Here is a 23,141-nt window from a genome sequence, read left to right as displayed (position 1 = left end):
TAGACTTGATTTGAATAAGTTGACACCTACTGAAACATCTTCGCAAATGGCTGATAAATCTACTGCTATACCTGTCAGTATTTGTGAGGATGTGCCTGTTGTGGTCGCAAATGTTACTATTTTAACGGACTTTGTTATCCTTGATATTCCTGAGGACGGTAGTATGTCTATTATTCTTGGTAGACCCTTTTTTGAATACTACAGGGGCTGTTATTGATTGCAGCAAAGTCATTGTCAGTTTTCATGTTAATGGTAATGAGCATACGATACACTTTCCGAGGAAACAACCTCAAGTCCATAGTATCAATTCTATTGGAAAAACTTCAACGATTACTATTGGAGGTTTTAAATTTCCTCTTCCTACTGTCAAGAAGAAATATGATATTCTTATTGTTGGGTATGTGCATATCCCCGTTGAGGTAACCTAGTGCTATTCGAAAATTCTCCAGTTTCATGTTATTCGGAAAGAGTTCGTTAACAAGACTTGATCAACTTTGTTAGTGGATTCCTTTTGATGAGAATGAGATGGATGAAGTTAGAAAGCACAACTCTCCGTACCCACTTTTTACCTTCTGTTATTTAGATTAAATAAAGCAAAAATAGTATTTTCTGTCTGTTTTCTGAATTATCCTTGCAAAAAAACCCCAAAAATAAAAGTTCTCCAAATGTCCTAAAAAATTAGATGATTTTTTGTAGAATATTTAAGAATTATTGGCACTGAGAACACACGAGGGGGCCACACCACCTGGCCACGAGGGTCCAGGGCGCGCCCACCCCCTGGGGCGCGCCCCCTGCCTCGTGGACCCCATGTGGGCCCCTCCACTTATTCTTGCACCCACACACTTCGTCTTCCTCCAGAAAAAATCATGCGCCAGTTCAAACCCGTGTTCTAGCTCATCTTGCTGCCATTTTCGATCTCCTTGCTCAAAGCTCCATTCACAAAACTACTTTGGGGGATTGTTCTTTGGTATGTGACTCCTCCAATGGTCCAATTAGTTTTTGTTCTAGTGCTTTATTTATTGCAAATATTTGCTTCTTAGGTGACCCTGTTCTTGAGCTTGCATGTCAAATTTATGTGGTCAAAAGTAGTTTTAATGCATGATATGGCCTCTAGGCACTTGTGGGAGTAGTTGTTATCAATCTTGTTGAGTTTCATTCATTTTTATTTTGAGTCACTAAAACTTCCAGAAATTTTTTAGAGGAAGAAATATGTTTAGGAAAATGTACGAAGGCGGTTCCTCAAGGAAGCAAGGCCCAAGGCTCGCGATACGTGAGCCGGACAATGAACTACCAAGGGAAGCTCAAGTGCGGCCTTGTGAATGGCCGTCAGAAGAGTTCATGGTCCGGGCGGGCATCAAGGATGAATTTGACGCATATGTGCGTAACGCCGATCTTGAGAGGTCCGCGTCAGATAAATGCCGGCAATATCTCTATCTAACTGATTCATTTGTGAGAAGGTTTAAATTTACATCCTCGCGCAATTCTCACACTGTTTTATTTGATCTGTATGATAAATCATATACCGTGGACCTAGAAGATTTTAATATTGCTTGTAAACTCCCGCAGTGGGGCAATGTCAGTGAACCTCGCAAATCTGAATATAAAGACTTTCTTGCTAGTATTACTGTGGGGGAATCTAGGGAGATCACACAAGCTACCATAGGAAGCATTCATTTCCCTTCCATACATTATTTGCTCCCTTCGTTGGTAGATTCATTAACGGTAAAGATGAGGCTTGTCACATGTGTGTTCCAGATCTTAGTGTCCTCAAGAGTGCGGTATTAGGTGATAAACAATATAACTTGGGGGCTATTGTTGCATGTAGGTTGCATCACAAACAGTATAAGTGGAGATTTGTTTGGTGGAATTTATGCAACTCGTGTAGCTAACTATCTTGATATACCCATACGTGGAAATGATATTGAGTTGCCTCCTGCTTATATAGATTATGATGCTATGGTTCGCCACCAATTTGTTGAGAGGAATGAACAATTCCTCTAGTACCAACTAATCTTTGACAGACGACGCACCGTCCATGTTGCTCTCCCTACTCCTACTTTCTTTGAATTTCAGGCAAAAAGGAGATATGTTATAACCATGGAGGAGGCGAATGAGTAAGAGAGGAGGACGGAGGCAGCTCGCCTCCAAGTTGCAGCTCGTCAGGAAGTAGCTGCTGCATTTCAGTACAACCCCAGCTACAACTTTGGATATCCACCAGGCGAGCCATGGCCATAGACCAACTTAGGCCAAAAGCCTAAGCTTGGGGGAGTACGTATTTTCACCAACATTACATTCATGTTCACATACTCATTCCAGTTGTCGGTGCTCATACTTTTTCATTGTACTATCCATGCTAGTTTATTTTCTTTTCCAGCATTCTTCTTGTGTGTTTGAAAAACCTTAAGAAAAACCAAAAAAATATAGTTGTAGCTTTTAGCTCGTTTACTTTCCATGCATGTAGTAGTAATAATTAAAAGAAAACCCCAAAAGATTTCTCGTTCTTCTTTTGCATGTTGGGAGCTTTCCCGTGTAAATAGTTTTGTTTCTTTTCTTTTCTTTGGGGTCGAGAGGAGAAGACCTTGGTGAAAATGTTGAGTGGATCTCATATGCATTATTGTCGATCTAACAAAGATCCCATATTACCTTGTCTTCTCCCTTGTATTGAATGCTTGTAGATTCTAGCTTAGTCCAATGCACGTGCACTATTATTATTATCCACACCGTTCGGTCATGCAAGTGCAAGGCAATAATGATGATATATGATGGACCGATTGAGATGAGAGAAGCTGGTATGAACTCGACCTATCTTGTTTTTGTAAATATGATTAGTTCATCGTTCCTGATTCAGCCTATTATGAATGAAACATGTTTGCAATGACAATTAGAGATTATAGTTGCTCATGCCATGCTTAATTAGCTAGGAGTTTATAATGGTTTACCTTGCGTGCCAACAAGCTATTAAAATGGTTGTGATTTGGTATGATAGGGTGGTATCCTCCCTTGAACGATTTGAGTGGATTGACTTGGCACATGTTCACGCTTGTAGTTGAAACAAAATCAACATAGCCTCCATGATATTTATGTTCATGGTGAATTATATCCTACTCATGCTTGCATTCAGTGTTAATTAATTTTAATTCATGTTCATGACTGTTGTTTCTCTCTAGCTAGTCGCTTCCTAGTCTCTTTCTAGCCTTCACTTGTACTAAGCGGGAATACTACTTGTGCATCCACTTCCATAAACCCCAAAAGTTATTCCATATGAGTCCACCATATCTTCCTATATGCGGTATCTACATGCCATTCCAAGTAAATTTGTATGTGCCAAACTCTAAACCTTCAAATGAAATTCCGCTTTGTATGCTCGAATAGCTCATGTATCAACTAGGGTTGTCTATATCTTCCATGCTAGGTGGGTTATTCTCAAGAGGAGTGGACTCCGCTCCTCATTCACGAGAAAATGGTTGGTAACCGGGATTCCTAGTCCCATGCTCGAATTAAAATAATTGCAAACAAAACTCCCACAGGATTGTTGTTAGTTGGAGGCACCCGTTGTTTCGAACAAGCCATGGATTGATGTTTGTTGGTGGTGGGGGAGTATAAACTTTACCATTCTATTTGGGAACCGCCTATAATGTGTGTAGCATGGAAGATATTGAGATCTCTTGGTTGTTATGTTGACAATGAAAGTATACCACTCAAAATATTATTCATCTCCATTTCAAAAATCAAGCTCTGGCACCTCTACAAATCCCTGCTTCCCTCTGAGAAGGGCCTATCATTTACTTCTATGTTGAGTCATCATCCTCTTATTAAAAAGCACCAGTTGGAGAGCACCACTGTCATTTGTATGCATTACTATTAGTTTACATTGGGTATGACTGTGACTGGATCTCTTTTAACATGAATTACAATGTTTAGTCAGTCCTTGATCTTTAGAGGTGCTCTGCATTTATGTTTTGCGGTCTCAGAAAGGGCTAGCGAGATACCATCTTGTTATATCATATTATGATTATTTTGAGAGAGTGTTGTCATCCAAGATTTACTATTATTGCTCGCTAGTTGATTATGCCATTGATATGAGTAAACATGAGACCTAAATGTTATTGTGAATATGGTTAGTTCATAATCTTTGCTAAAAACTTGAATGCTGGCTCTACATATTTACAACAACAAGATCAAATAGAGTTTGTAAAAGTTTTTCTTTATCACTTTCAGTTTGTCAACTGAATTTCTTGAGGACAAGCAAAGGTTTAAGCTTGGGGGAGTTGATACGTCTCCATCGTATCTACTTTTCCAAACACTTTTGACCTTGTTTTGGACTCTAACTTGCATGATTTGAATGGAACTAAACCGGACTGACGTTGTTTTCAGCAGAATTGCCATGGTGTTATTTTTGTGCAGAAATAAAAGTTCTCGGAATGACCTGAAACTTCACGCATAATTTTTTTGGAATATATAAAAAATATTGGCGAAAGAATCAATGTCAGGGCACCCACACCCTATCCACGAGGGTGGGGGGCGCGCCCCCTATCTCGTGGGCCCCCTGAGGCTCCACCGATCTCAACTCCAACTCTATATATTCATGTTTGGGGAGAAAAAATCACAGAGAAGGATTCATCGCGTTTTGCGATACGGGGCCTCCGCCAAGCCCTATTCTCTCGGGAGGGCTGATCTGGAGTCCATTCGGGGCTCCGGAGAGGGGAATCCATCGCCATCATCATCATCATTAAACTTCCTCCATCACCAATTTCATGATGCTCACCGTCGTGCGTGAGTAATTCCATCGTAGGCTTGCTGGACGATGATGGTTGGATGAGATTTATCATGTAATCGAGTTAGTTTTGTTAGGGTTTGATCCCTAGTATCCATTATGTTCTGAGATTGATGTTGCTATGACTTTGCTATGCTTAATGCTTGTCACTAGGGCCCGAGTGCCATGATTTCAGATTTGAACCTATTATGTTTTCATGAATATATGTGAGTTCTTGATCCTATCTTGCAAGTCAATAGTCACCTACTATGTGTTATGATCTGGTAACCCCGAAGTGACAATAATCGGGACCACTCCCGATGATGACCGTAGTTTGAGGAGTTCATGTATCCACTAAGTGTTAATGCTTTGGCCCGGTACTCTATTAAAAGGAGGCCTTAATATCCCTTAGTTTCCAATAGGACCCCGCTGCCATGGGAGGGTAGGACAAAAGATGTCATGCAAGTTCTTTTCCATAAGCACGTATGACTATATTCAGAATACATGCCTACATTACATTGATGAACTGGAGCTAGTTATGTGTCACCCTATGTTATAACTATTGCATGAGGAATAGCATCCGACATAATTATCCATCACTGATCCATTGCCTATGAGCTTTTCACATATTGATCTTTGCTTACTTACTTTTCCGTTGCCACTGTTACAATCACTACAAAACCAATACTATTACTTTGGCCACTGTTACCATTACTTCCATATTACTTTGCTACTAAATACTTTGCTGCAGATATTAAGACTTTCAGGTGCGGTTGAACTGACAACTCAACTGTTAATACTTGATAATATTCTTTGGCTCCCCTTGTGTCGAATCAATAAATTTGGGTTGAATACTCTACCCTCAAAAATTGTTGCGATCCCCTATAATTGTGGGTTATCACACTGCACCTCCCTCCCTCTTGCCCTCTGCCCTCTACCCTCGCGCGTTGCTAGCCGTGTCATGGCCCCGCTCGCCCCGCTTCATCCCCGCCACGCACGCGCTCACCGCGTTCGCCGCATTGGCCGCGCGACCCGCCAAGCTCGGCCGCGCCCGCTGCCAGTCCAAGCACCGGTCGCCGCTCACCTTGTTGCATCCTGCCCTCGCCCACAGCCCGCTCGCTCCGTGCCGTCTCGCTACCCACGGTCACCGCCCCACGACCGCGAGCGCTCTCGCCGCGCATAGTCGTGTCGCCCCTACCTGTCGTTGCAGCTCCAGCCGCTGCTTTGGCTCTGCTGTTGCTGGCCGCTTGTGCCGCCGCCCGAGGCCGCGCCCCTGCTCTCTGCTGCAGCCCGGCCGCCGCTGCCGATGCCGCCCAGCTCACCGCCATCGCCTGCTCTCTCCCTCCCTCGCTTGCCCCGCGCCGGCGCCTCTTCCCCCTGAGCCCCTTCTGCGCGGGCATGCCCAGCCGAGGCCACGGCCTCGCCCTCGATGGGCTCCCGTGCCCGGTACCCTCTATGGCCTCTAGGCCAATGACGTGTGGGGCCCACGCCCAGATTTTTTTTTTAAAAGTATTAATAAATATATAAATAATATTTAAAAATAATTAAAGTATTAATTAATTAATTAAAGAATTAATTAACTTCATTAATCCTGATTAGATTAACCTAATCACTACTTAACATAATTAAACTCCGATTGGCCTGATCAGTCAATGACATGCGGACCCCACACGTCAGTTTGATCCAGTCCATGCACTATTGACTGCTGACATCAAGATGATGTCAGCACACACTATTCTGGATAATGTTGATTTAAAATAATTAAATGAATTCTAAAAATAATTAAAACTTTAGAAAATCATATAAAATTATCCGTAACTCGGATGAAAAATACTTCGTACATGAAATTGCTCACAACGACAAGAGGAATCAGGATACACGGTCCGTTCGTTCACCACACATCCCTAGCATAGCGAACATGCAACTTTCCCCCTCCGGTTCATCTATCCGAAAACGCGAAACACCGGGATACTTTCCCGGATGTTTCCGCCTTTCGCCGGTATCACCTCCTACCGCGTGAGGGCACACCTAACACCGCTCATTGTCATGTCATGCATATGTTTGCATTATACTTATTGTTTCTTCCCCCTCTTCTCTCGCTAGACACCGAGGCTGAGGCCGCTGCTGGTGCTCCATTCAACTACTGTGTTGACGACCCCTCCTTCTTGCCAGAGCAACCAGGGAAGCCCCCCTGATCACCAGATATCGCCTATTCTTCTCTCTACTGCTTGCATTAGAGTAGTGTAGCATGTTACCGTTTTCCATTAATCCTATCCTGATGCATAGCCTATCTTTGCTACAATTGTTGTTACCTTTACCTGCAATCCTAAATGGTTAGTATAGGATGCTAGTATTCCATCAGTGGCCCTACATTCTTGTCCGTCTGCCATGCTATACTACCGGGCCGTGATCACTCGGCAGGTGAGCACGGGTATATACTTATATACATAATACATGATACATGTGGTGACTGAAGTCGGGTCGGCTCGTAGAGTATCCGCGAGTGATTCACGGATTGGGAGCTAAAAGGACCTTTGACCTGACGGCCCTCTGGGTGAATATTTGTGGTGGAGCGACAGGGAAAGTTGAGACCGTGTAGGAGAGAGGTGGGCCTGGTCCTGGTCGGCGTCCGCGGTTAATTCAAAATAACACGCTTAACGAGATATTAGTATTTGATCCGAGTCTGGCCACTGGCCTATACGCACTAACCAACTACGCGAGAACAGTTATGGGCACTCGACGTCGTGGTATCAGCCGAAGCCTTCTTGACGTTAGCGACTGAGCGGCGCGCCACAAATTGGACTGGAATGCTTGCTCTTGTATTAGGGAGGCTAGGTCTGCTTACTGGCCGCGTTCGCAATGTGCAGGCATGCAATGGGCGATGGGCCCAGACCCCTGCGTGCATAGGATTTAGACTGGCGTTGAGGGAGTCCGGGATTAGGGGGTCTCCGGACTACCAGACTCTATCCTTCGGCCGGACTATTGGACTATGAAGATACAAGATTGAAGACTTTGTCCCGTGTCTGGATGAGACTCTACTTGGCATGGAAGGCAAGCTAGGCAATACGGATATGTATATCTCCTCCTTTGTAACCGACCTTGTGTAACCCTAGCCCCCTCCGGTGTCTATATAAACCAGAGGGTTTAGTCCGTAGGACAACAGACAATCATACCATAGGCTAGATTCTAGGGTTTAGCCTCTCTGATCTCGTGGTAGATCAACTCTTGTAATACTCATATCATCAAGAATAAATCAAGCAGGACGTAGGGTTTTACCTCCATCAAGAGGGCCCGAACCTGGGTAAAACATCATGTTCCCTGCCTCCTGTTACCATCCGCCTTAGACGCACAGTTCGGGACCCCCTACTCGAGATCCGCCGGTTTTGACACCGACATTGGTGCTTTCATTGAGAGTTCCTCTATGTCGTCGCCGTTAGGCTTGATGGCTCCTACGATCATCGATAGCGATGCAGTCCAGGGTGAGACTTTTCTCCCCGGACATATCTTTGTGTTCGGCGGCTTCGCACTACGGTCCAACTCGCTTGGCCATCTGGAGCAGATCGAAAGTTACACCCCTGGCCACCAGGTCAGGTTTGGAAGCTTAAACTACATGGCCGATATTCACGGAGACTTCATCTTCGATGGGTTCGAGCCCCTGCCTTGTGCGTCACACGGTCACGATAAGTACGATTTAGCTCTACCATCGGACAGTGTTCAGGAGATCGCACCGGCAGCCGCTCCGACCCTCAATTCGGAGCCAGTTGCACCGTCCATGGACGGGTGGATGGACCCTGCCACGGAGGCCTTATCCTCAGCGGCGATCGAGCCACTTACCCTGCACGAGAGCCGTGTAGTCAAACTGCCGGATCCTTCTCCGGCCACGGACTCCGAACCACCTGTGCCCGTTCCTAGCGAATCCAATTGGGCGCCAATCATAGAGTTTACCTCCGTGGATATTTTTCAGGACTCGCCCTTTGGCGACATACTGAACTCATTAAGGTCTCTCTCCTTGTCAGGAGGATCCTGGCCGAACTATGTCCGGCAGGATTGGGATGCGGATGACGAAGAAATTCGCTGCCCACCCACCACCCACTTAGTAGCCACTGTCAACGACTTAACCGACATGCTCGACTTCGACTCCGAAGACATAGACGGTATGGACGACGATGCGGGAGACGAAGAGGAACCACTGCCCACAGGGCACTGGACAGCCACCTCATCATACGACACATACATGGTGGACACACCCAAAGAAGGCAATGGCGACGAGATAGCGGAGGATGACCCCTCCAAGAAGCAACCCAAGCGCCGACGTCAGCGGCGCCGCTCTAAGTCCCGCCAAAGCAAAAGTGGTGACACCAGCACAGGAGATAATAGCACTCCGGATAGTGCCGAAGATGGCAATAATCCCCTCCAGCATGATTTAGGGCAGGAGGATGGAGAGGCCAGCCCTCCAGAGAGAGCGGCAGATGAGGAGGATGATAATTACATGCCTCCCTTCGAAGACGAGGCAAGCCTCGACGATGATGAATTCGTCATGCCAGAGGATCCCGTCGAACAAGAGCGCTTCAAGCGTCGGCTTATAGCCACGGCAAATAGCCTTAAGAAAAAGCAGCAACAACTTCAAGCTGATCAAGATCTGCTAGCTGGCAGATGGACTGAAGTCCTCGCGGCCGAGGAATATAAAATCGAACGCCCCTCCAAGAGTTACCCAAAATGCAGGTTGCTACCCCGACTGGTGGAAGAAGCGTATGACGCGGCTGATCGGCCACCTCGTGGCCGCGATAGAAAGGCATTCCAGCCAAAAGCTCAGCCTGCACCCCGACGCCATTCAATTAAAAAGGCATGGGGAAATACGCCAGACCTATGAGACGTATTGGAGGACAAAGCAAAACATGCAAGATCGATCTACGGATCACGAGGGCGTGCCACTATGCGAGACGATAAACGTCACGCTGGATACAGTAAAAGTAAATCCGGCCGGGCGGAACACAGCGGGCAAGACTCATTAGAGCTGCGTCAGGATATAGCCCAGTACAAAGGCGCCGCACACCCCTTATGCTTCACAGACGAAGTAATGGATCATCAAATCCCAGAGGGTTTCAAACCCGTAAATATAGAATCATACGACGGCACAACAGATCCTGCGGTATGGATCGAGGATTTCCTCTTGTATATCCACATGGCACGCGGTGATGATCTACATGCCATTAAATACCTCCCACTCAAACTCAAAGGACCAGCTCGACATTGGCTCAATAGCTTGCCAGCAGAATCCATTGGCTATTGAGAAGATCTGGAAGCCGCATTCCTCGACAACTTTCAGGGCACTTATGTGCGACCACCAGATGCCGATGACTTGAGCCACATAATTCAGCAGCCAGAGGAATCGGCCAGGCAATTCTGGACACGGTTCCTAACAAAGAAAAATCAAATCGTCGACTGTCCGGATGCAGAGGCCCTGGCAGCTTTCAAGCACAACATCCGCGACGAGTGGCTAGCCCGGCACCTTGGTCAGGAAAAGCCGAAATCTATGGCAGCCCTCACAACACTCATGAACCGCTTTTGTGCGGGAGAAGACAGCTGGCTGGCTCGCAGTAATAACATATCAAAGAACCATGGTACTTCGGATACCAAGGACGGCAATAGCAGGTCACGTCGCAACAAACATAAGCACCACAATAACAGCAATAATACTGAGGATATGACAGTCAATGCCGGATCCAAAGGCTCTAAACCCGGTCAGCGGAAAAAGCCATTCAAGCGAAGCACTCCGGGCCCGTCCAGTTTGGACCGTATACTCGATCGCTCGTGTCAAATACACGGCACCCCAGACAAGCCAACCAACCACACCAACAGGGATTGTTGGGTGTTCAAGCAGGCCGGCAAGTTAATTGCCGAAAACAAAGATAAGGGGCCACATAGCGATGACGAGGAAGAGCCCCGACAGCCGAACACCGGAGGACAGAAGAGGTTCCCCCCACAAGTGCGGACAGTTAATGGAAACACAGAGCGCTCTCTCCGAACGGAGGAGCGCACTGCAGCCCTCGCAGCGGAAGCGCAAAGCAGCCTCTTAAGGCAATCCACTAGTTCGGCATTTAAGGACCCGGGCACCTTCAAGCGCGCCCGGAGTAATCGGCAACAGGACCGCCTGGCACGTTCCGAGCTCGCATAGCAATGCAGCCCCCACCCCGGTCCTAGCCAAACGGCGAAATCCGTGCCACGCGTACATAATTATGCATTAAAAATACCATGGGCACAGGCGGGGAGGGGGCACGACGGTGGCACGCCCCAAGTCGCGGCTTAAACCACACTAGGGGCTTCCCGCTTTGTTATTTTTCTCTTTCAGGACTTCAATCTCCAGAAAACCTGTCAGGCAGCGTGCTTGCCGAACACATGATGCAGCATCCAAGGAGGCAGAAAGCTACGTCACACCACGGAACTCCCAGGTGGATTACGATAATGAGTGAAATATTTGCTTTACTACCATTCCTCAGCTTGCCCTTGGAAGGGACATGTCAAACAGTCCTACTTTTTGCTTATCGCACTACTTGTATCATTCTGCTTTAACGCACCCTTTTTGAATAAAAATGCATAAAATTAAGACTATTATTGCATTCTTCTTTATATATATATATGTTTATTTATGACATCCAGCACCCGTACACTCTGGTACGGCCAATACGCCAGGGGCTTAAGCATACCCCATAATATGGCGTGAGAAGTCCGAACACTTTCGACAGTGTGGCACCCCGAACTTATAGCATTATATGCATCAGCTCCGAATCATGTCTTGGGTCAATAGTTGGGTTTGCCCAGCTCCCATGTTTTGGTACCTTACGTTCCGCTATATCGGCTAAGGTAGCACTGGGAGAACTACTGCGAGTGTGCCCCGGTCTGCTCGGCTAAGCACGTCAGTAGAGAAAGCTAAAACTGACTGTCATGATAAGGCAAGAGACTGGTCGCTGTTCGAGAGGTTTTCGAGTCCTTAAAGACTTATGCCGCTTAGAGCGAGGAGTCAGCCCTGTCCGGCTTAAGGCGTGTATCGTGCCCCAGATTCGGCCTTCCGAATACTAGGGGCTTCGCCAAAATTTGAAATTATAGAATTATATGGCTAAGTGAGAGTGATAACGCATTATAGTCCAATTGCCTTGTTCGGTGTGCTGAGCACCTCCCTCGAAGGACCCAAACATGGGAATAAGAGTGCTCAGGTTTATCCCGAACACCCCAGCACTCGTGGCATGGGGGCAGAAGCCGACGACTAGCCATCTCTCAGATCTGATAAACAGCCGAACAGAAGGTAATATTTTAAATTCAAACAAGCGTTGCATAGCGCATATGAACAAGTTTTCATGAATACATGATTACACGAGCGAGTTCACTCAAATATTATATCTTTCGTACACTCGTCTGCTACGAGACGGGCACCCTTCAGGACACCCTCATAGTACATCTCAGGGTGGCAATGCTCCTTGCCCTCCGGCAGCCCTTCTTTGATCAGCTTCACGATGTCCAGCTTGGTCCATTGTACCTTCACACGGGCGAAAGCTCGGCGTGCACCTTCGATGCAGACGGACCACTTGATGACTTCCAGCCGTGGGCAGGCATCCACAAGCCGCCTCACCAGGCCAAAGTACCTGTTGGGAAGGGCGTCGCCAGGCCACATCCGGACTATAAAGCCCTTCATGGCCTGTTCGGCTGCCTTGTGCAGCTTGACCAGCTGCTTCAGCTGGTCGCTCAGAGGCATCAGGTGTTTGGTCCTAGTATACTGAGACCAGAACAACTTCTCCGTTGAGCTTCCCTCCTCGGCCTGGTAAAACTGTTCGGCATCCGACACGCTATGGGGCAAATCTGCGAATGCTCCTGGAGAGCTCCGGATTCGAGTAAGTAACAGGTAATTTACTTTCACATGCTTGATTTGCATATAGAATGCCTTACCCGCCGCTATCTTCTTCATCGCATCAATCTCCTGGAGGGCCTTTTGGGCTTCGGCCTTGGCATTCTTTGCGCTCTCAAGGGCCGCGGCAAGCTCGGACTCTCGCGTCTTCAAGTCAAGCTCCAATGCCTCGTGCTTCATCACGAGAGCGTGGAGCTCTTGCTGCACCTCGCCCACCCGTGCCTCATGCCTTTCCCGCTCGGTGCGCTCCTTGGCCGCTTTGTTTTCGGCCTCGGATAGCGCTTGCTTCAAGGTAGCCACCTCGGTCGTGGCCCCTGGCAAATTTACGATGATCCTATCATTTTGAAATCGCATTCTCTTTATACATATCCATAGACTAGGTATTACTTACCTTTGGTCTCCTCGAGCTACCTCTTGGCAAGGCCGAGCTCATCCTTGGACCCTTTAAGGTCCTGCTTCAGTGCGGCGACCTCCGCAGTCAGTGCGGTAGAGGCCAGCAGCGAAGCCTGCATACGCATATAGACATACTTATATCAAACTCCTGCGATATTGTTTGATCCTCTGTTCGGCTTTTCTTTGTGAACACCGAACATAGGATTAGGGGCTACTGTCTATGCGGTAATATTTCTCCTATATTTCAAAAACTTACCTCAAAGCCTGTTAGAAGGCTGGCACAGGCTTCAGTTAGTCCGCTCCTGGCGGATTGAACCTTCTGGACCACCGCACTCATAATAGTGCGGTGCTCTTCGTCGATGGAAGAGCTGCGAAGCGCTCCCAGCAGATTGTCCGGTGCCTCTGGATGGACAGAGGTCACCGGCACAGGCGTCTTGCCCCTCTTGGAAGGAGGCCGCCAGCCCGAGTCTAGAACCATTGGAGGTTCCGGCGCGGTGTTCGGCTGAGGGCCGAACTCGGAGCCCTCGGGGGCTTAGCTCCCCTTGCTCCCAGAGTCCGGAAGGTCGCTTTGAGGCGCCTCCGGGACTATCTCCCCTCGCCCCAGTGCTTCTTGAGACAACACCTCGGCGTTGTCCGTAGGGCAAGGGGAGGTGGCGGTCGGAAGTGGATCGCTATCCATATCCGACAAGCCCAGGGAGCCGTCCGACGAGGATACGTCGATACGGGTTCGGGGCGGTCTGCACAATCATAATTCGGCATTAGGAGAAGCAGTGCGACAAAGGAATGCTATAAGTTACTCTGCTATTCGAATACTTACGACTTCGCCAGGGGCTTGGCCCTGAGCAGCCACTCATCTTCGCCTTTGGCGGCGATGGTGGAGTAGTCCGGAAGGAGAGTCCTTCCCTTCTTGGACCCTTCGCCCCCCAGTAGGGGCGGCCTTCCTTTTTTTGTCTCCCTCGACTGGAGGGGGAACATCTTCATCTTCCTCCTCGTCTTCGGGGGAGGAGTGCGTTGCGGAGTTATCGGACGATGAGTCCGATAACACCTGGCGCCGGGAGCTCTTTCGGGTTCCCTTGGCCTTCTTGGTCTTCTCCCGCACCTTGTAAGGAGTCGGAGTCAGCATCTTCGTTAGAAGAGCGTCCGCAGTGTCTTCGGGCAGAGGGGTCGGACAGTTAATCTGCCCCGACGTCTCCACCTAGTCCTATCAAAGGCATGGAGATCAGACCCCGCACATGGTTAAGCTAGGGGAAATAAATATCCTACCGGATGTATAGAACTCATCGAATGCGCTCGGCACTTCGCTCTTAGCCCGTGGTCCTCAGTGAGAGAGGGAGGGACCTCGGCGCCCTTGACAGCACCTTCCAGACGTCCTTGTGCGTCGTGTCGAAGAGCTCGCTCAGAGTCTGGTGTTGGGCCGGGTCGAACTCCCACAAGTTGAAGTCCCGTTGTTGGCACAGGAGGATCCGGCGGATGAGCATGACCTGGACTATGTTAACAAGCTTGAGCTTCTTGCTTGTCATGTTCAGGATACATTTCTGGAGTCCGTCCAGCTCCACCAATGAACCCCATGACAGGCCCATCTCTTTCCAGGAAGTGAGCCGTGTAGGGAATCCGGATCTAAACTTGGGGGCAGCCACCCATTTGGTGTCGCGCGGCTCAGTGATGTAGAACCACGCCGATTGCCACCCCTTTATGGTCTCCACGAAGGATCCTTCAAGCCATATAACGTTGGGCATCTTGCCCACCATGGCTCCGCCACATTCTGCTTGTTGGCCGCCCACCACCTTCGGCTTGATATTGAAGGTCTTTAGCCATAGGCCGAAGTGGGGGCGGATGCGGAGGAAAGCCTCACAGACGATGATGAACGCCGAAATGTTGAGGATGAAGTTCGGGGCCATATCATGGAAGTCCAGCCCGTAGTAGAACATCAGACCGCGGACGAATGGATGAAGGGGAAACCCCAGTCCGCGGAGGAAGTGGTGGAGGAAAACTACCCTCTCATGGGGTTCTGGGGTAGGGACGATTTGCCCCGCAGTGAGCAACCGATGCGCGATATTCGCGGCTAAGTATATGGCTCCGCGCATCTTTTTGATGTGTTCCTCTGTAACGGAGGAAGCCATCCACTTGCCTCCCGCTCCGGACATGTTTGGAGGAGGTTGAGGAGAAAGATGTGGACTTGGGCGTTGGGGCTCGAGTGCGCAAGAATGGATGGGCAAGGAGGAAGAAGGCGTGGGTAGATAAGGGTTAAACCTTATCCCTTTATAAGGGCGGCCAAAACTATGCGCCCCCACTAGCCTAGTAAAACTCGCTTACCCCCCAAGCGCCGTAATCGATGGCGTGGTTGGGTTACCCACGCCCGTATTGATGAAAATCCCGTAATAAGGGGAACACGATCTCTGCTTTGACAAGACGTGTCAAGAAACTGCCTCGCGTTATGAGCGGGGCTAGTCAAAGGAAACGGTTCAAATAATCACCGGGCTATGGCATAATGTTATGTTGCCAAAACGTGTCGGCGGATTAGATTTGTGGAAATATTATTCTCTCTACGGTGGTATGTGGAAATTATTTTGCAGGGACGGACACTATCCTTGTATTCAAATTCTTCCGTGATGTATTCGGAGGAGGAACCCGCCTTGCAATGCCGAAGACAATATTGCGCGCCGGACTCATCGTCATTGAAACCTGGTTCAGGGGCTGCTGAGGGAGTCCGGGATTAGGGGGTCTCCGGACTGCCGGACTGTATCCTTCGGCCGGACTGTTGGACTATGAAGATACAAGATTGAAGACTTCGTCTCGTGTCCGGCTGGGACTCTACTTGGCGTGGAAGGCAAGCTAGGCAATACGTATATGTATATCTCCTCCTTTGTAACCGACCTTGTGTAACCCTAGCCCCCTCCGGTGTCTATATAAACCGAAGGGTTTAGTCCGTAGGACAACAGACAATCATACCATAGGCTAGCTTCTAGGGTTTAGCCTCTCTGATCTCGTGGTAGATCAACTCTTGTAATACTCATATCATCAAGAATAAATCAAGAAGGATGTAGGGTTTTACCTCCATCAAGAGGGCCCGCACCTGGGTAAAACATCGTGTTCCCTGCCTCCTGTTACCATCCGCCTTAGACGCACAGTTCGGGACCCCTACCCGAGATACGCCGGTTTTGACACCGACAGGCGTGCTGACCTCTCTGTTGTGCCTAGGTGGGGCTGCGACGTGTGGATCTTCCGAGGCCGGGTATGACCCAGAAAAGTGTGTCCGGCCAAAGGGGATCAAGCGTGTTGGGAAATGTGGTGCACCCCTACAGGGAAGTTTATCTATTTGAATAGTTGTGTCCCTCGGTAAAAGGATGACCCGGAGCTGTACCTTGACCTTATGACAACTCGAACCGGATACTTAATAAAACACAACCTTTCAAGTGCCAGATACAACCGGTGATCGCTCTCTAACAGGGCGACAAGGAGAGGATCGCCGGGTAGGATTGTGCTATGTGATGATACTTGGTGAACTTACCATCTACTTGAAGGAAATATGCCCTAGAGGAAATAATAAAGTTATTATTTATTTACTTATTTCATGATAAATGTTTATTATTCATGCTAGAATTGTATTAACCGGAAACATAATACATGTGTGAATACATAGACAAACGGAGTGCCACTAGTATGCCTCTACTTGACTAGCTTGTTGATCAAAGATGGTTATGTTTCCTAACCATAGACATGAGTTGTCATTTGATAAACGAGATCACATCATTAGGAGAATGATGTGATTGACTTGACCCATTCCGTTAGCTTAGCACTTGATTGTTTTAGTTTACTGCTATTGCTTTCTTCATGACTTATACATGTTCCTATGACTATGAGATTATGCAACTCCCGATTACCCGTGGAACACTTTGTGTGCTACCAAACGTCACAACGTAACCGGGTGATTATAAAGGTGTTCCACAGGTGTATCTGATGGTACTTGTTGAGTTGGCATAGATCGAGATTAGGATTTGTCACTTCGATTGTCGGAGAGGTATCTCTGGACCCTCTCGGTAATGCACATCACTATAAGCCTTGCAAGCAATACAACTAATGAGTTATTTGCGGGATGATGCATTACGGAATGATTAAAGAGACTTGCCAGTAACGAGATTGAGCTAGGTATTGAGATACCGACGATCGAATCTCGTGTAAGTAACATATCGATGACAAAGGGAACAACGTATTTTGTTATGCGGTTTGACCGATAAAGATCTTCGTAGAATATGTAGGAACCAATATGAGCATCTAGGTTCCGCTATTGGTTATTGACCGGAGATGTGTCTCGGTCATGTCTACATAGTTCTCGAACCCGTAGGGCCCGCACGCTTAATGTTCGGTGACGATCGGTATTATGAGTTTATGTGATTTGATGTACCGAAGGTAGCCCGGAGTCCCAGATGTGATCGCGGACATGACGAGGAGTCTCGAAATGGTCGAGACATATATATTGATATATTGGACGACTCGGATACCGGAAGTGTTCCGGGTGATTTCAGAGAAAACCGGAGTGCCGGAGGGTTAACGAACCCCCCCCCCCAGGAGAAGTAATGGGCCACATGGGCCTTAGTGGAGAGAGAGAGGGTCGGGAAGGGTAGGCCGCGCACCCCTCCCCCTCTGGTCCGAATTGGACTAGGGAAGGGGGGGCGGCGCCCCCCTTTCCTTCTCCCTCTCCTCCTTCCTTTCCCCCTCCTAGTAGGAGTAGGAAAGGGGAGTCATCCTACTCCTACTAGGAGGCGGACTCCTCCTCCTGGCGTGCCCTGCAAGGGCTGACCGGCCTCCCCCTTGCTCCTTTTATACGGGGGCAAGGGGGCACCCTAGGACACACAAGTTGATTGTTCCAAGCCGTGTGCGGTGCCACCCTCCACCATAATCCACCTCGATCATATTGTAGCGGTGCTTAGGCGAAGCCCTGTGTCGGTGGCAATATCATCACCGCCATCACGCCATCGTGCTGACGGAACTCTCCTATGAAGCTCTGCTGGATCGGAGTTGGTGGGACGTCATCGAGCTGAACTTGTGCTGAACTCGAAGGTGCGGTACGTTCGGTACTTGGATTGGTCGGATCGTGAAGACGTACGACTACATCAACCACATTCTCATAACGCTTCCGCTTACAGTCTATGAGGGTACGTAGACGATACTCTCCTCTCTCGTTGCTATGCATCACCATGATCTTGTGTGTGCATAGGAATTCTTTTGAAATTACTACGTTCCCCAACACTACTCTCTTCTACATGCTGCAAGATGGAGGTTGCCAGAAGCATAGTCTTCGATAGGACTAGCTATCCCCCTCTTATTCTAGCATTCTACAGTTCAGTCCACATATACTACCCTTTCATTAATACCAATGCATATGTAGTGTAGTTCCTTGCTTAGGAGTACTTTGGATGAGTACTCACGGTTGCTTTGCTACTTATTTTCCCCCTTCCCCGGTTATTGCGATCATATGATGGAGTCCAGGAGCCAGAGGATCCCGAGGATGATTCTACAAGGAGTTCGGCTTCGAGGAGTAATTAGGAGGTCCCAGATAGGAGGCCTCGCCTTTTCGATCGTTGCTACATTTGTGCTAGCCTTCTTAAGGCAAACTTGTTTAACTTATGTCTGTACTCAGATATTATTACTTCCGCTGACTCTTGTGTATTCGAGCTTATGTATTCGAGCCCTCAAGGCCCCTGGCTTATAATATAAAGCTTGTATTATTTTAATTTGTGTCTAGAGTTGTGTTGTGATATCTTCCCGTGAGTCCTTGATTTTGATCGTACACATTTGCGTGTACGATTAGTGTATGATTGAATCGGGGGTGTCACAAGTTGGTATCAGAGCCGACTGCCTGTAGGAATCCCCCTTCCAAACTCCTTGTCCGAAGTCGAGTCTAGACATTGCAAAACTTTTTCTAACATGATTGTGTGGCTTACGGGCTCACGTCGCCATTGGGTGGTATTAGGATCTTTTATTCCTCGACCTATACTCTGGGACTCTGATGCCTCTTCTACTCGGGTTAAATGATTTTACTAACTCTAACATTAGGATCTCATAACTACTTCCTCCCAGAGAGCCCCTCACTCCAGATGATTGCTTGGTGCACCAGAAGATTCCGAAGATACTCTCTAATGTTCTCTCGAGACTTGTACTCATCGACTTTGCAATTCCCTACCACTTTTATATCCTTATGGATAATTAAATACACTTGCCATTCATACATTCATTCCAGTTGCTCTTGTTATTACAAGATTCCCCGATACATTCCAATATCCCGAGAATCCATGGTGCATGCTACCTTGCAGCTCCATCTCCGTTTGAATACATCTATGGATAATTCACCATGCTTATCGAGGATTTGTTCAATCCTAATTATTAATGTGATCCACAAGATACTTTGAAATACTATTCGATCGTTCGATAATCCTCAATAGCCTATTGTCCTTGAAATTCTTGCTTGATTGCATTATGGTTAATCCCATAAGTCTAGTAATCTTATTGGCATCCTTTGTCACTATCATTTTGATTCCGTTGATTCAATATCTTGCAAATGTTCGCAATCCTCGGTCGGATCCTAGAATTCATCCTTCCGGCTCAGACATCATCTTGAACAGGAGCTGGTTCTCGACCAATCAAATTGCCGTCGATTTTACCCTTACGGCTATTCAACTTATCCATCCCTAATCAGAAGCGTTGCTTTTGATCTCTTGACTTGGAATTCATAATTCCTTTGCAATTGAGCTTTGAATTAGACAGTTGTTTCTATGGTTGAGTACCGATGCTCACATTAGATCGTTTTTGGACCACCAGATCCTTTGTTGGACTTCATTCGACAACATTCTCCATATTCAATAACCTTGTGAGCCTTTCCACACGTATATAATACCTTTCATAAATTGTATCCTCTTCTTTCTCAACCATGCTCTGCTTTCGAGCTGGTGATATTTTCTCCTGAAGTTTGTGGTGTATGTTCCTAAGATGCCCCAATGGGTTGAACCTATGCCTTCCGTAATCTGTGTGAACCCGAGAGTTTTCACGAATCGTACTCTTCTAGTATTTTGCCAGATAAAATTTCAATATTACAACTTCTTCGAAAACGAGAAGTGAATGAAATGTTATGCATTGGAGAAGTGGGAGTCGACCTTGAACTTTGTGTTCATGCCCATGGGCACAATGTGGAACTTGTCATGGAAGCTTTTCATAATAATAATAATAATCCCCTTGTTATAAATTCATCTTGTATCTAGGCTTGGTCCTTTACAACCGTGGTTTTGACCACGATTGTTTTCTTTGATTCCATTTCTCGGACAAGTTAAAGTGCTTGCCTTCCGCAGATCAATACGCTTGCCCAACCTCGATTTTGCTCTACCTTCGAGTATTACCCTCTGGTATCTCGAGAATATAAAAGAGCTGTGTTGCTTCCTATGAGTCTTCTTCTAGTATTGCTTCTCATTGATTTCAAATTCCCCAGGTTCTGAGTTATTAATCACTCGAGACCACCGATAAGTGAATCAATTCCACACTACGATTCTATGAACACTAAGTAATTTTCGTTTCTTACGAGTTTAATAATCCTTCAAGTCATCCCAAGCTTGATCGGCTATATCATTATCGTGCTAAATTTTTACTATGCTACCTGGTCCTTCTTCCCGAAGCACAATTTTTGACGATGAGCTAAGATTACATTGATCTTTCCTCATCATATCATTTCGCTTTGGATAGCAAGCTTGCTTTGGAGTTTGTGTCGTACCCTTGGTTCCATTAACCTTTCGCTTCAACATTCCTTTGACTTGATGTCATTGCTGATCTATTACATCTTCGTGGAGCCTCTAGACAAAATTTGTCGTGATCATCATCAACATCTTGACTCCTTCATGTATATCAGTCTAGTTCCCGATGAGAAATACCATCCTTGCCCTCGATGAGATTTGTGTTACCATCGACAACACCCGTACCTTTCTTTCATCACAAACTTGTTCTATTATGGACGCAACATGCTATCCAGCTTGCATTATGTTCTACCTTGAAGTATTACTATCTTTTATGTCAAGGATGTTGTGAGACTTGCTCCACCTCATAAGAATTCTTGATACGATGATACTTATCGCCATATTCCTATATTTCTTGGTCCCCGTGTTGATTCTAACCGAGATACAATGAACGGAACTGCTTGGATTCTGCACTTCTAGCAACCCTATTGCTTTGAAGTTAATGGTCGATAGTTCATTCTTAGACTATAGGTTATTGAACCACCATTCTAACATTGACCATGCTACATAAGCCCATATTTCGGGTGCACCTTTCAACCAATGTTTAATTGTGTATGTTTTCCTCGAGCATACATCATTATATTAGTTGATCTAACAAGTGTTACCTCCTTATTCACATAATTATGGAAATCCATCTTTGGTTAATCTCGATGAATTGTCAGTGACTCCATCAACCACATCCTCATTTTCTCCTTGGTTACTGATGAACTCTTGTTTCAGAACTCGCTTCCATGGTTCATTTCCCGAGAATCTTATAATGTCTTCTCGTCAAATTGTCGCACCTTTTCTTCTTAGGCATCCAGAGTCTGAGGTATCCTGACCCTAATCAGATTTGAAAACTCGGTCAAATATGATGATTGGAACATTTTTCAAGAGTATTAACATTGGTCCTTATATGACCCGGTAAGGTGATGTCATGCCTAGCACACCTGGCCGGAGGACCTATTGTTATAGTTCTTCCTTTTTAGCAAGGTTAACCATTCTTGCATGAGGAAATTGTAAGACTTATTATATAAGTTGTTCCTGGTGAATCCTTTGAGTATACAAGGTCCGACCTTGCTTGAAGACCATGTCAATGCTATCTCGAAGCATGTCTGTGGTACTCCAATTTTCAAAAAGAACATTTGAAGCACAATGTTAAAGTTTTCTTTATCAAATTATCGAAACACCGTTGTATGGGTAATGTCATGAAACTTCTCTCCCCTTACCGAAAGGGTTTTCTACATTATATCTTGTCACGGATATCATGCTCTGCTTGTCCTTGGGAAGGATATACACCTGAAATATGTGTTCAAACACATTGTTCCTTTCCATTGTTCTGTTTAATCTGATAATCATATTTTCCTTCCCATTGTTTGGTTTAAACTTTCTTGAGGTCTATATGATCTAAGCAGTAATATTCTCCTGCTTATGTAAACACCTCGGTGTACAATTCTGTCAGCAAGACCCTGTTACTATTGTTGATGATATTCCGGTAGCCACCGATGGACGAGAACTTTGCCTAATGGTCTGCCTCGTTCAGCGAGCAGGAAAATGGTTCTCTTTGTCCCTTGCCCTTGGTACCGACACTGTCGCCGACATAACTGATAGGCTACCCTCTAACATGTCTTGCTATCATGACCGTGCAAGATGTCAACGCCCTTCCTACTTTTAACCATATGGTGGGCCCATAACGCACAGTTCCACAGGATCGAAACCTGACTCTTCTGTACATTCCCCTAATCCCAAGGTTGTTCCTTGCGCGTGGCCTCATATGTAAATTCGTGAGCCACTTCTGAGAGATCATCAATTCTGGTATCAAACACAATACTTGTTCCCGTTGCTTTGAACCCCTTTCATGCCCTGTTTCAGGCATCAAACTATAGCCTGCCTGCTCGAAACTTCCATTTTCCACCTTCTTACTTTGCTCTTGATGATTTCTTAAGTTTCAATTCGAGAGTTACTTTCTGCCACCTTTGGCTGCTGTTATCTACCAGATAAGCAACATTGTAGTGGTCCGTTTTTCTGAAGTTACCCCTTGTCATACGTATGATGGAGTTCTCGAAGAAAGAATACCGACTTCATCATGATGACCTGAAGCAAATAAATGAAGACATCAATGTAATGGATCGACCTATTTGAGAAGAGCAACTAGCAACGAGAACACTCGCTAGAATTTCTTAACAAGAATCCCCCCTTACGCCTCTTAAATGTCAGGACGAGATTTCTTATAGTGGAGGAGAATTGTGACGCCCGGGTAATTAAGCTACAGTAACCCCCTCGTAATGATGCCACATCACCTCAGTTACTATTGTTAAACTCATGTTGATTCGAAACCGATTCA

The sequence above is a fragment of the Triticum urartu genome, chromosome 7 (genome assembly GCF_003073215.2).
Source record: "Triticum urartu cultivar G1812 chromosome 7, Tu2.1, whole genome shotgun sequence".
Classification (NCBI taxonomy): domain Eukaryota; kingdom Viridiplantae; phylum Streptophyta; class Magnoliopsida; order Poales; family Poaceae; genus Triticum; species Triticum urartu.
Note: the sequence above shows the minus strand (reverse complement) of the source record.